The sequence below is a fragment of the Drosophila nasuta genome, chromosome X (assembly GCF_023558535.2).
Source record: "Drosophila nasuta strain 15112-1781.00 chromosome X, ASM2355853v1, whole genome shotgun sequence".
Taxonomy (NCBI): domain Eukaryota; kingdom Metazoa; phylum Arthropoda; class Insecta; order Diptera; family Drosophilidae; genus Drosophila; species Drosophila nasuta.
In genome coordinates, this window is record NC_083459.1 from 8,398,408 (window position 1) to 8,413,898 (window position 15,491).

At 32.3% G+C, this 15,491-nt stretch overlaps 1 protein-coding gene across 1 annotated transcript in view; it reads right to left on the reverse strand.

Moving 5' to 3' along the window:
* LOC132795907 (inactive dipeptidyl peptidase 10) overlaps positions 1-5,834 on the reverse strand; it is a 167,842-nt gene extending 162,008 nt beyond the window's left edge. Inside the window, exon 1 of the mRNA XM_060806855.1 lies at positions 5,807-5,834. The gene's annotated coding sequence lies outside the window, so the exon portion shown is untranslated. The remainder of the gene's footprint in view (positions 1-5,806) is intronic.
* Between the last annotated feature and the right edge of the window lie 9,657 nt (positions 5,835-15,491).

Consider the following 15,491-nt stretch of genomic DNA (forward strand, 5'->3'; position numbering starts at 1 on the left):
TGTATTTAATTTATTTCATATAATCTACACAAATGCAAAAAGTTTAATAAATAGTGTTTAGTTAAATTCATGCGTTTTCTTCAGTTTAAAATCACCTTAGTATATTAAATTTAAATAAATAAATAATGGCTAAATAAATTAGAGTTATTTCTCAACGAGATTAAATAAAATTATTTTCTCCGCTTCAAGGATGAATTTACGTATATCTGGCAAATAAAATTAGTTTTAAAATATACGGCGAATTTTAATGTAAAAATAATAAATATTTAGTATTTCATTTATACTTTCACTTAATGCAAATTTTGTTGAAGTTATTTCTCTATTTAAAAATTTGGTCAGACAATAATAACTAAAAAATTTCTGATTCCTGCGATTTTGTTTTTGCGATCCGAGAATCGGTATATTTTAACCTCTTTTGTATATTTTAAATATATGTAGTTCTCCAATAATATACCAAATATAATCATTGACACATTTTAGTATTTTTGTGGTATATTTTTGGATATATTTGAAGAATAATACCCAACTGTTATGCTCTGATTCAAAATGGGTAGCGAGTATATCACAGTCGAGCAGTCGCGTATTGCGATTATATTATTTAGATTACCTCAATTGAAGAATTCGGGAATTGTATGATGTATGTCATACATGTGTATGTATGTCATACATACATGATGTATGTCATACATACATGATGTATGTCATACATGTGAATGTATGTCATACATACTAAACACTATTTATTAAACTTTTTGCATTTGTGTAGATTATATGAAATAAATTAAATACAATTAGCTACTATTTGTTCAAAATTATAATATACATGTGTATGTATGACATACATCATGATTCGGGAATTGTATGATGTATGTCATAAATGTGTATGTATGTATGTCATACATGTGTATACACATGACATGTATGTCATACATAAACATGTATGACATACACATGACATGTATGTCAGACATGTTTAAGTATGTCATACATACACATTTATGACATACATCACGTATGTATGACATACATACACATTTATGACATACATCATACAATTCCCGAATCATGATGTATGTCATACATACACATGTATATTATAATTTTGAACAAATAGTAGCTAATTGTATTTAATTTATTTCATATAATCTACACAAATGCAAAAAGTTTAATAAATAGTGTTTAGTTAAATTCATGCGTTTTCTTCAGTTTAAAATCACCTTAGTATATTAAATTTAAATAAATAAATAATGGCTAAATAAATTAGAGTTATTTCTCAACGAGATTAAATAAAATTATTTTCTCCGCTTCAAGGATGAATTTACGTATATCTGGCAAATAAAATTAGTTTTAAAATATACGGCGAATTTTAATGTAAAAATAATAAATATTTAGTATTTCATTTATACTTTCACTTAATGCAAATTTTTTTGAAGTTATTTCTCTATTTAAAAATTTGGTCAGACAATAATAACTAAAGTATTTCTGATTCCTGCGATTTTGTTTTTGCGATCCGAGAAAAATTATAGAAGTTATTTAAAGAATCGGTATATTTTAACCTCTTTTGTATATTTTAAATATATGTAGTTCTCCAATAATATTCCGAATATAATCATTGACACATTTTAGTATTTTTGTGAAATATTTTTGGATATATTTAAAGAATAATACCCAACTGTTATGCTCTGATTCAAAATGGGTAGCGAGTATATCACAGTCGAGCAGTCGCGTTTTGCGTTTATATTATTTAGATTACCTCAATTGAAGAATTCGGGAATTGTATGATGTATGTCATACATGTGTATGTATGTCATACATGACATGTGAATGTCATACATACATGATGTATGTCATACATGTGTATGTATGTCATACATACGTGATGTATGTCATACATGTGTATGTATGTCATGCATGTGTATGTATGACATACTTAAACATGTCTGACATACATGTCATGTGTATGTCATACATAAACATGTATGACATACATGTCATGTGTAAGTCATACATGTTTATGTATGTCATTCAATTGAGGTAATAAAAATAATGTATACATGTGTATGTATGACATGTATGTCATACATGTGTATGTATGTCATACATGTGTATGTATGTCATACATGTGTATGTATGTCATACATGTGTATGTATGTCATACATGTTTATGTATGACATACACATGACATGTATGTCAGACATGTTTAAGTATGTCATACATCACGTATGTATGACAATTCCCGAATCATGATGTATGTCATACATACACATGTATGACATTATGACATACATGTCATGTGTATGTCATACATAAACATGTATGACATACATGTCATGTGTATGTCATACATAAACATGTATGACATACATCACATGTATGTCATACATGTGTATGTATGTCATACATGTGTATGTATGTCATACATGTGTATGTATGACATACATCATGTATGTATGTCATACATGTTTATGTATGACATACACATGACATGTATGTCATACATGTTTATGTATGACATACACATGACATGTATGTCAGACATGTTTAAGTATGTCATACATACACATTTATGACATACATCACGTATGTATGACATACATACACATTTATGACATACATCATACAATTCCCGAATCATGATGTATGTCATACATACACATGTATATTATAATTTTGAACAAATAGTAGCTAATTGTATTTAATTTATTTCATATAATCTACACAAATGCAAAAAGTTTAATAAATAGTGTTTAGTTAAATTCATGCGTTTTCTTCAGTTTAAAATCACCTTAGTATATTAAATTTAAATAAATAAATAATGGCTAAATAAATTAGAGTTATTTCTCAACGAGATTAAATAAAATTATTTTCTCCGCTTCAAGGATGAATTTACGTATATCTGGCAAATAAAATTAGTTTTAAAATATACGGCGAATTTTAATGTAAAAATAATAAATATTTAGTATTTCATTTATACTTTCACTTAATGCAAATTTTTTTGAAGTTATTTCTCTATTTAAAAATTTGGTCAGACAATAATAACTAAAGTATTTCTGATTCCTGCGATTTTGTTTTTGCGATCCGAGAAAAATTATAGAAGTTATTTAAAGAATCGGTATATTTTAACCTCTTTTGTATATTTTAAATATATGTAGTTCTCCAATAATATACCGAATATAATCATTGACACATTTTAGTATTTTTGTGGTATATTTTTGGATATATTTAAAGAATAATACCCAACTGTTATGCTCTGATTCAAAATGGGTAGCGAGTATATCACAGTCGAGCAGTCGCGTTTTGCGTTTATATTATTTAGATTACCTCAATTGAAGAATTCGGGAATTGTATGATGTATGTCATACATGTGTATGTATGTCATACATGACATGTGAATGTCATACATACATGATGTATGTCATACATGTGTATGTATGTCATACATACGTGATGTATGTCATACATGTGTATGTATGTCATGCATGTGTATGTATGACATACTTAAACATGTATGACATACATGTCATGTGTAAGTCATACATGTTTATGTATGTCATTCAATTGAGGTAATAAAAATAATGTATACATGTGTATGTATGACATGTATGTCATACATGTGTATGTATGACATGTATGTCATACATGTGTATGTATGTCATACATGTTTATGTATGACATACACATGACATGTATGTCAGACATGTTTAAGTATGTCATACATACACATGTATGACATACATACACATGTATGACATACATCACGTATGTATGACATACATACACATGTATGACATACATCATACAATTCCCGAATCATGATGTATGTCATACATACACATGTATGACATACATCATGTATGTATGACATTCACGTGTATGACATACATCATGTATGTATGACATTCACATGTTATGTATGACATACATACACATGTATGACATACATCATACAATTCCCGAATTCTTCAATTGAGGTAATCTAAATAATATAAACGCAATACGCGACTGCTCGACTGTGATATACTCGCTACCCATTTTGAATCAGAGCATAACAGTCTGGTATTATTCTTTCAATATATCCAAAAATATACCACAAAAATACTAAAATGTGTCAATGATTATATTCGGTATATTATTGGAGAACTACATATATTTAAAATATACAAAAGAGGTTAAAATATACCGATTCTTGAAATAACTTCTATAATTTTTCTCGGATCGCAAAAACAAAATCGCAGGAATCAGAAATACTTCAGTTATTATTGTCTGACCAAATTTTTAAATAGAGAAATAACTTCAAAAAAATTTGCATTAAGTGAAAGTATAAATGAAATACTAAATATTTATTATTTTTACATTAAAATTCGCCGTATATTTTAAAACTAATTTTATTTGCCAGATATACGTAAATTCATCCTTGAAGCGGAGAAAATAATTTTATTTAATCTCGTTGAGAAATAACTCTAATTTATTTAGCCATTATTTATTTATTTAAATTTAATATACTAAGGTGATTTTAAACTGAAGAAAACGCATGAATTTAACTAAACACTATTTATTAAACTTTTTGCATTTGTGTAGATTATATGAAATAAATTAAATACAATTAGCTACTATTTGTTCAAAATTATAATAGCTGCTTTCAAAATTGGAAATAAATTTTTTTTTGCCAATATGTAAATACGTAAAAAATTCTTCTCTCTTAGCAAAATATCTCACGAATTGAATTTAACAATTTAAGTTAATTTAATTTATGCGATTCTTAGCTAGAGTCGGAAAATGTTTTAATTATTTTAAACTAAACTAAAACTGTTAGTATTCGCTACAGCAAATACTGTGCGGCAATCTTAAAGAGACTTTGCGCTGCCTCTAACTAGCTTTCTATTTGCTGACTGCTGCTATGAATTATATGTATATGGTATATAGAGTAAAGCTGCTTTCATTTGCCGACTGTCAACTTTTCATACTTAAATTAACTTTGTACTTTTCCGCAGCAGGTACCACAAGTAGAAGCAAAACAACGAAATATAGTAAAGACAAAAAAAAACAGAGAAGATTCTCGTCCACTTGAAGTGGCCCATTAGGAGTCTTAGAAACTATAAACATAGAGTTTATTAAAACAACAACAACAGAGCAGAGCATAGCAGAGCAGGCTGTCCACTTAATTTGTACAAAGTTTTTTCGGTGATTCCAACTTATGATAATAGCTGTGCTTTAATGCGAAATCACGTGGAATTAGTCAAGTTAAAGCGACTAACAGATGCCCTATAAAAGTTACAAGATATTGTTCAGACGTTGTTTCGATGCACGCATTAAACTTAACGCCATCCCATGCATATAAATAAATAAGTACTGAGTGCAAAAAGAAAAAAAAAATGGTGTAACACCTTGGTGACATATGCCAGGCAACAATGACAAGCGAACCCCTCTCTCTCTCTCTCTTTTTTTCTCCCTTTACAGCAGTTACCCCCTATCTTTTCCCCTCTCCTACCTTAATACCATTGAAGCACACACAGAGTTCCTGTTGTTGTGATACGCTAAGCGCTAAGGGAAATGTGCGTCCACAATGGGGAAAAAGACAACGGACGGATGGCCTACAAAACGTATTTGAGAACGGGCCCCAAAGATAATCAAAGTGTGTTTAAAAAACAACAACAACAACAACGAATGCAAATTGCCAAAAAAAAAAAAGAAGAAGAAAAACAGAAAAGTACCTCCCCAAAGATCTAAACTCAAGATAATTCCTTATATGCATTGAATTATTTGCCTTGGAGAAACATATGTGATAAGAGGAACTTTAACTCTCACCTGTCAAATTCTCGTTGCTACAATCGATGCGACACACTTAAATTTTACCTGCAAACGCAAAGAATAGAAACATTATGGTTATTATTTGTTTTCGTTGCACACAGATTAATCATATAAGGTCCCATTAATTCACAGCGCACACAAAGCGAAGGCAAACTGTGTGTGAGAGTGTGAGAGAGAGATACTATAAAGGTAAATAAGAAATCACAATTTATCGCTGTGAGCAAAGCGAACATTGCTTACAGCTTGGCAAATGCGAATTATGTGACCATGGAGAATTATTCCGACATCTTCTCCCACTTCTCCTACTTCACTGGGCTGCACTCAGAGAGACCCACTGCAGAGACTGTCAAGCAAGGCGATCAAGTCTCTATCAATTGATAGTGTTTGTTTGATGATTGCCATATTCTTTCAATTCATGTATTTCAGTATATTCAAATTTATGTTTAGCAATTTATATATATTTAGAAAAGTAAATGAAATTGCTAGGATTTTAGTTGTGAATAATATCGATTTATAATTCTTCATGAAGCGAAAATAAAGATCAAAATACTTTTAGTATTCAGTAAATGAATTGGAAATTAAGTACATATTTCATTTCAGATAGAAAAAAAATATTATAAGTTGCACCATAATTCATTGGAACTATCGTGTATTTTATAGGAATCAAATAAATAAATAATTATAAATTTATAAAATTCCATTATAAGTATATAACATACAATTGCGAATTGCGTTCATTTTATTTATATTACATGTATGACATGTATGACCTGTATGACATGTATGACATGTATGACATGTATGACATGTATGACGTGTAGACATGTATAACATACATGTCATACAATTCCCGAAATTCCATCTTCAATTGAGGTAATAAAAATAATGTATACATGTGTATGTATGACATGTATGTATGACATACACATGACATGTATGTCATACATGTGTATCCGTATTCTGTGTGTGAACTATAACAATCTCAAAAACGTAGTTTGCTCTAGTAAATCTATTCCTTTGCTTAACACCTTATTATTAGCTTATTTATCGAGTATTTATATAATTTAATTAGCTGTCCAGCGTCTTTTAATAATAACGCATACATGTACATACAGTTCCTGTCATGTATGACATGTGAATGTCATACATACATGATGTATGTCATACATACACATGTATGACATACATAAACATGTCTGACATACATCATGTATGTATGACATTCACATGTCATACATGACAGGAACTGTATGTACATGTATGTAGGACATGTAGGACATGTATGTCATACAATTCATACATGTATGACGTGTATGACATGTATGTCATACACATGTGTATGTACATGTGTATGTATGACATACATGTCATACAATTCCCGAAATTTCCTCTTCAATTGAGGTAATCTAAATAATATAAACGTAATACGCGAAAATATAAAAATAATTAATACATATGTACAAGTACATACATGTCATACAATTCCCGAAATTCCCTCTTCAATTAAGGTAATATAAATAATATAAACTCTAATATACTCTCTTTAATTGTAAATCATTATCAACGCAATTGAGGTAATATATATAATATAAACGGTAATATAAATAATATAAACGCAATTTGCGAAATCCAGCTCTTCAATATAAATAATATAAAATCAATTCGCGAAAATATAACAATAATTCATTCATATATATGTATGATATGTATGACGTGTATTACATGTATGACATGTATGACATACATATCATACAATTCCCGAAACTCCCTCTTCAATTGAGGTAATATAAATAATATAAACTCAATTCGCGAAAATATAACAATAATTAATACACATCATTTTTAATTTTCTTATCAATAAATTTTCAAAACTATTTTCCCAGTAAACTTTTCAAAAATGATGAACAAAGAATGTCAAATCTTATGTTCAACCTTAAAACGCTTTCAACCTTTCTAGGCCTATAACATAAATTTAACAGTTTCTTCATTTTGTTGCTAATCAAACTCAGTAAACATACAGTTTCATATTAAAAGTTACCTTTGTATAAATATAAAATGTATAAAAAGTAGAAAAGCAAGCGAACTCAAAATGCCCTAAAAAGTATGCTACAATTTATTGCTGAATTGCAAAGCTCGAGAGGAAGAGCAAAAGCAAAAGCCAGTTCCAAAGAGTAGCTTCAATTCGTTGCGCTCACACACACACACACACACCCGAACGCACGCACACATATGTCTGCCTACTTACAAACACACATAAACACGTCTACACATGTATGTGCATATATTCTCATAAGTAAGTCGAGCTACGACAACAACAAAAAAGAGGCGAACGAAAAATCAGAATCAACTGTTTACGATTTCATAGCCGTGTTGCCATTTTTATTTATATTTTTTTTTTTTTTTTTTAGACCATTTTTGTTTTCGTTGTGCAGTTGTTTTTTTTTCTGCCGTTTTCTGCTGTTGTCGCTTGTCGCCTTAGACTTAGCCAAAAAGCTAGAATAAACCCTCATAAAACACACGGCAAAACGGCTGGCGCATAGTTCAGACTTGGGCTCCGCTCTTTTTGTTGTGGCAATTGCAAAGGCAACGCAATGGGAATGGAAATGGGAAAGGGAATGGGAATGGGAACGGGTAGGAAACTGTATATACTATGCGTGTATATGGGATGAGTAAATCTGAAGTCAGCCGACATTATTGCTGATGATGTTTGAAGTTGAGGTTTTTTTTTTGCTGCGAGTTGTGTTTTTTTTTTCGATGCTTGGCTCATATTTTTCTGTGTGTGTGTGTGTTGGAACGAGAAATTGCAATTTGTAAAAATGTCACGCGGCTCGTATGAAATTGAAATGTGGCCGAAAAGTAGCAGCTAAGAGAGTAAGAGAGAGTGAGAGAGAATGGGAAGGGGCAAAGCTAAGGCACTGATACGACGCTCGCTCATTTGAATCAGCCCAAAAAGATTTAGCTACAAAAAGCATTAGGCAAAAAGTCATGAAAACAGCAGCAACAACAACAACAACAACAGAACAGCAGCAGCAGCGACATCGCTGCATGGACATGGACCAAAATCATGGTCGTCGCCGTTGCTGACCCCAATGGACGCGTCCGAGAGGAAATAAAAATGTAAATGTAACCAGAGGCCGTTGCCTAAACCTCAAATGAAATTATAACAGCAAGTGCGTGTGAGAGTAGAAGTTTGTGTAGGTGCCCGACGAGAGAGAGGGATGTATAGAGAGAAAGAGAGAGAGAGAGAGAGAGCGAGCGAGAGAGACAGAAGCATTGTTAACAATAATAACCAGAGGGGGACAGAAGGTAGAACCGAGGGAGATATCAAATCTAGCTACTAGGCCTAGGCGAAAAATATTGACGGGGAGCAAAGTAGAGGGAAGAGAAGAGAAGTGATGGCCAGGAGAAGAAAGTAGAGTGAAGAGAGAGAGGTGGAGGCAAGGGGACCAAAGTAGAGGACAGAGAAGAGAAGTCCTGGCAAGGGGAGTAAAGTAGAGGGAAGAGAAGGCAAGGGGAGGGCAAAGTAAAAGAAAGAGAAAGATAGAAGTGAAGAGAAGGGGAGTAAGGTAGGGGGGAAGAGTAGAGGCGGAAAGAGTGGAAAGAGGAATGAAGTGAAGGGAGCGACAAGTCAAAGTCCAAGTTGAGTAAAGTGGAGAGTAGGGAATTCAAGTGGTGTGTATGGGTAAAGTGAAGTGAAGTGAAGGGAAATTAAGTGAAAGGCAGGCAGAGTCAAGTAAAGAACAGTTGCCAATGTTCCGCTCCACACTTCCCCTCTTGACGTCAAAGGAACTTTCACGTGACGATGCTTCAAATCATATTGGGGCCAGCAGCTAAGTGAAATGCGAGTTTCTGGCCTATAAAAATTGAGTGCAGCTGCCAAACAAACAAAAAACAAAAACGAAAAGAAAACACATTTGAAAATACATCGAAAATGTTTGCCAGGCACGCAGCCATAGGCCGCCTTAAAGCCACGCCTCCTCCCCCCGCTCCTCCGCTGTCAACGCCAACAACCGCAATGCTGGCAAATGGTCAAGCCATAAAACAACAGAAGAGAAACCCACAACAAATCTAAAACAAACGCAAGTCGCAAATGAAACTGAAATACATTCACATAATTTGAATGCGAAAAAAAGTCAAAGTCGAAAGAAAAAAACGCAGAAAATTAAGCCACAAGGTCAACAAAAAAACCCAAGAAAGGGGGCAGCAATAACTTGTTACGACTAACTTGAAATTGTTTTCAAGGGTCCACAAATGAGATGCTTATCTATGAAATGAAATCGCACAATTCAATTGAATGTACTCACGATCAATACAGATGCATATCGAATGCTGTGAATCAAATACCAAAATACCAAATACCAAAATACAAATGCAAACAAAACTGTGCACAGCATGAGCTTAGTCCACATCTCTGATCTCTGTTTGCATCTCAAAGCACTCACATTTATTAATTCCGGCAGTTGCAACGCGGCAACGTGGCAACAGGCAACAGGCAACGCTGCGCGGTTTCCTGCCGCTAATTTCGTGGCATGTCATGGAACCTTAATTCGCTTTAACCGATTGCAAAACGTGCATCGTGCTTTCAATTTTCAACGCACTGACAATATTTGTTCTTATTTAAATTTTTGCGTTTTTCCCGCTGAGTGCTGCGCAATTTAAAAAAAAAAAAAAAACAAAACAAAACAAAAAAAGCAAACTCATTGTCGTCGTTATTTTTTTTTTTTTGAAAAATGAAATGAATTTGAGCCAAATGACAAGAGCTCTCTGGTTGCCTCTCTTTGAGTGAAAACGAGAGGATTTTACAAAATGTTTATATATGTTTCACCGATTTTCCGGATTTTTGTTAGGTTTTTCTTTTTTTTTTAATTTTATGGGTTTAAATACACTACTATTTGAAAGCGCATTTTATGTTCATATTTTTAATTTTGTTACCTCTTTTTAAAGCTTTTTTTTAATACTAAAGACTCAACCATTCATTGCTTACCAGTATCTATATCTTTTTTTTGTAATCCATAAACCTATTTTCATTTAATACTATAGCCTGTTAAACGTTATTTGCGTTATCTGAAGAGTGCATTTTATATAATTTCATAATTAGGTTTTTTTTTATTCATGTTTTTTTTTTTGTTTACCAAGTTTTTTATTTTTAAATTTTAAAATTGTATATATATATTTTAAATTTATTTAATTTCATATCTTTTTTAAATACTGAAGACTGACCCATTCATTATTTATATCCTTTTTTACATATTTTTTTAATCTATAATCCTATTTTTAATTCTAACTTTTTTTGTATATGTTTTCTTTTAATAATACTATTGAACCTTATGAACGTCCCATTCATTTAAAAGTACTAAATATGTAAAAATATGAAACTTCAAAATTTAATGTTTTGCTCAGATTTGTTAACCAATTATTATAGCATTTTTTATAGTATTCCCATTTATTCAAAAGTTAATTGTATGTTCATATTTTTAATTTTTTAAAAATATTCATAAGAAGATATAAGAAGATATTTTTTTCTATAGACACCATTCTTATATTTATTTTTAATTTTTTGTAATCTTTTTCAAAAATGAATATTTTTATATGTTAAACGTTATTTCCAAATATTCAAAAATGAATTATATGCGACTTCATTTTGACAGCTTTTCTTAATAATATTAACTGTTGATAACTATTTCCATTTATGAAAAAGCAAATTTTATGTTCATATTTTTAATTTTTGTTACCTATTTTTTAAATATTTTTTTTTTGCATACTGTAAACTTTTCAAGGCTAAAATGCAAATGTGACAAAGTATTAAGCAGCAATAAGATGCTCCTTAATCGCTGAGGTCATAACTGAGCAGATCTTCTACATACCCTCAAATACTCTTAATGGTTGTCACTTATCAACGTTTTTTGGTGAGCAATCAAAAATGTTATTTTTATGGCACATGAAAAAGTTTTGTCATCACGCACAACTAAAGCAATTGTGTTAGAAGCATTAAACAAATTTTTCGTTTTTCTGTTTTTTTTTTGGTTTCTCTAACATTTCAAATTGCATGCGCAATGTTTAAATCAACAAAAATATGCGACAATTTTTGCATTTGCTTGGCGCGAAAAACACTCGAAAAGCAAAAGTATGTAAATAGTTTTTGCCGAGGATAAATGCCAAAGTGACTTTAAAACGCATTCTCGACTTTCAAACTCCATCATATCCATTTTGGGCTTCGCCAGTAGAGTCTCCTCTTTCTCTTCCCCCAGCTTAAATGTTAAATAACTCGGGCTCGGGGTCGGGGTCGGGGTCCGGGTCTGGATGGCGTCAAATTTATGGCTGTTTGGCATTGGGCGCAATGCAAATTGTCAACATTGGCAAACGTCAAATGCTTTTCGCGCGCGCCACATTTAAGTGCCAGCAATTTTGAGAGCGCCAGAAATGCATAAAGCGCCAAAAGAAATAAGGCAGCTCTTTCACAACGAGAACTCGCAACTCGAACTCGTCACACAAATCATATGATATTTTGCACTTTGTACGAAATACACGACCTTGCCCTGATCTCTCAACGAATACAAGCTTCTAACTCCATCCCATTGGTAATTAGACTCAAGTACTTGAGCCTAGCCGCAAGTAAATCATTGCTAAGGGTCGCATAACTGATAGAAACTGTCATCCTGTTATATGTATAAGGTAGGAAGTACATCAACTTTACAGCGAAGTAATTTTTAAGATACTTTTATTAACAATCCAATGCTAAATTGTAGAGGAAATGTCAAAACTAAATGTTCAAACTGTTTAAGTGTGTGTTCGACTGAGAGATACCCGCTAACCATCTTAAATAAGTTGAAAACACTGCGGTATTATTCCTAAAATATACCGAAATCTATATTTGGTATATTTATATAGCAATACATTAAAAATATATATTTTATAGGATCGGAGATGCCTCCTTCTGCCTATTACAGCAGGCACAAATATATAATTGGTCTAATAATCAATATTTAAACTAGTATGTTTATGTTAAATTCAAAATATATTTAAGAACTACATTTCCTGTATTGAATTGTCTCTTTCCGATACCCTTAAGGTAATTTTTGATCTATTATTCGTAACTTACAACTAAATTTTAGGTGAAAACCTTTTAAGCTAAATTGCCTTCAATCTATTTTCACAAATAATGCAACACTAATTAAATATTAGAAAAAAATATATTAAATAATTCATCAACTTCAATATTATTAAAATCACAATTTCATTTAATAAAATTACAATTTTATTCCCCACAATTAAATTCTGTTACTTAAAATTTCATTTCCGAAATTGCTAGCTTAAAGTATGCAGAGTTTTCTGCGTATTCAAACTAAATAGGCCCACAGCCAAGTGACGTAGAAAAGCAAAATGAAATTGATTCCATAAATTGATAATTTACATTTAATAGCCGCAATAATTTAAGCATCATTCGCTTCGCTGAGCAAAACAACGCAAAATTTCGAATCCAGATCATCACAACAATGCCGTTTGTCAGTCACGAAAATATCCCTTGTTTGTCCTTTCGCTAGTTCGCTAGTTGTGCTGAGTGAATGCCAAATATTTCTACATACTCATAAATATAAATATAAAAGCGATTTGCGCTTATTTTCGTTCTTTCTTTCTTTCTTCTACACATTTAAATGTATCCATTACGATATGATGCAAGTGAATGTGTGTTACCGCATTCTAAGTTACAAAAAAAAAAATAGAAGAGAAGAGAAATAAAATTGCAGGAGTTATTTGTTTGTTATTCGTAGTGTCTGCTGTTGACGGCTTACAAATTGCGAAATGCAACTGCTAGAAACACGACAAAGCAACTGCACAAAACATGACCACAGGCAAACCTGATCAGAAAGCATTTTTGCTCACTTTATTTGCCGAATTTGACAGAGGAAAATGAAATCCGTGTGATTCGGCATAAGAATCATTTTCGAGTTCACAGGAAGCCATTTAAAATACTTGTCACATTTCACGCAAATTCTGCGAATTATGTCTAGCATACTTATTAATTAAAAAATACTTGACATGAAACTGGAAATCAAAGCACTGCGTCTTAATCTAATTATTTTTTTAACTTCAATCTTTCACTTTGCTTACCTTTTTTAATATTCTCCCCTTTGTTTTTGTTTATTTTTGTAAAATTATTGGACCACTAACACTGTTGGGTGTCTGCACTAGTTAGCACTATTAATGATCTATTATTCAGTTTGTTTGCTGCACTTGAAAATTAAAAAAAAAAACACACGCACAAAAAACACAACACTAAAATTCATAAATGTTAAAATGTTTTGACCGTTACACAAATTTGAAAAGTCGCGTCGGACGAACCGTTTCGTAAATATTGTTGTTGATGTTTTATTGTGGTTGCTACTTTCACTGATTCCCGTCGTCGTTGTCGTTGTCGTCGTGGTTGTTGTTGTTGCTTTTGTTGTAAAAAGCTGTCACACTGCGCTGCCATGAGCCAGGCGCAAGCGAACGCTGGCGTTGTCGATGCTGAACTGCTACTTGTTGGCATTCGCTGTCCTCTGACAACCCAAAGATGCCAAAGCAACACACACACACACGCACCGCAAGGAGGATAGCGATGGGAGGGATGGCGGGTGTGTGTGTGATACAAAACCCATTCGTCGGCTTTTTGCGGCTCTGTTCGCGTCGCGTCGTGTTCGTGTTTTTCTGGCGTGCGTTCATTCGCGATTTCTCCTTCATGCAGCATTCATTTGTCGTGGCGAATTCGCTGCGCAGCGCTTTGTCTGCTGGGTTAAATGTGCCCCGCCCCCCTCTGCATCTGACGCCTCTTTGCAGACGAAAGCTCTTCGGCGGCTTTCTGCTCTTCCATTAAGCCGGCAAATATGCGCGTAAAGCTTTTTTGCGTTTTGTGCAGCAGGCAGTTGGAATTTGATTCATCTCGAGTAAAAGCTCAACGGCATATTGTTGCTTCTCTCTCATGTGTCAGGCAAATAACAATTAGTTTCAGGTCACTTAATATTGCATACTTTCGTGCGTAGAAGTATGAAACTGAGTCCTTTTTTTTGTAGTTTGCCAACTCAAGTAATTGTGGCATTTACATGGGGATGTCCTCGCAGATAATCCACAGAACGCATTTACAGGACGGAATCCTTAAGAGCTAGCAAAGAATGCCGACCAAACTAGTTAAGCTGGGATATATGTACATATATAGTAACGAGTAGAAAAACTGTCATTTTTTCTAATTAAATTGATTCTTAATATCCTAAAAAAAATAGTTTCACTAAGTTGAAGAGGCAACTCCAACTAATTTTGGAAGATACAAAGCTTTAAGCATATATGCATTTCTCAGCTTAGCGAAAAATTAGAATCCCTTTATTGCGACTTCGAATTTTAAAGAGTTTGTAGACACGATTGCTAATAACGCACAAAACATATCTGAATAATTCAAATTTCTTGCTGTTTATAACTTAATTATCTCCTATGTGAACCTTGATTACTATTATTCATTTCACTTTTCGTTAAAGAATTTTCAGATTTGTTTTTAATTATCAGAAAAGTTTTTTTTGCTTTTATTTCCTTTCAAGTTTTTGAAATCGGACAAAACTTACGGTCTCTAACGTTTTATACTTCACTTGAATATCCCCCTTAATTTGATTCTTTTTGATAAATATATATGTATAATGACGTTGACAGATCACCATTT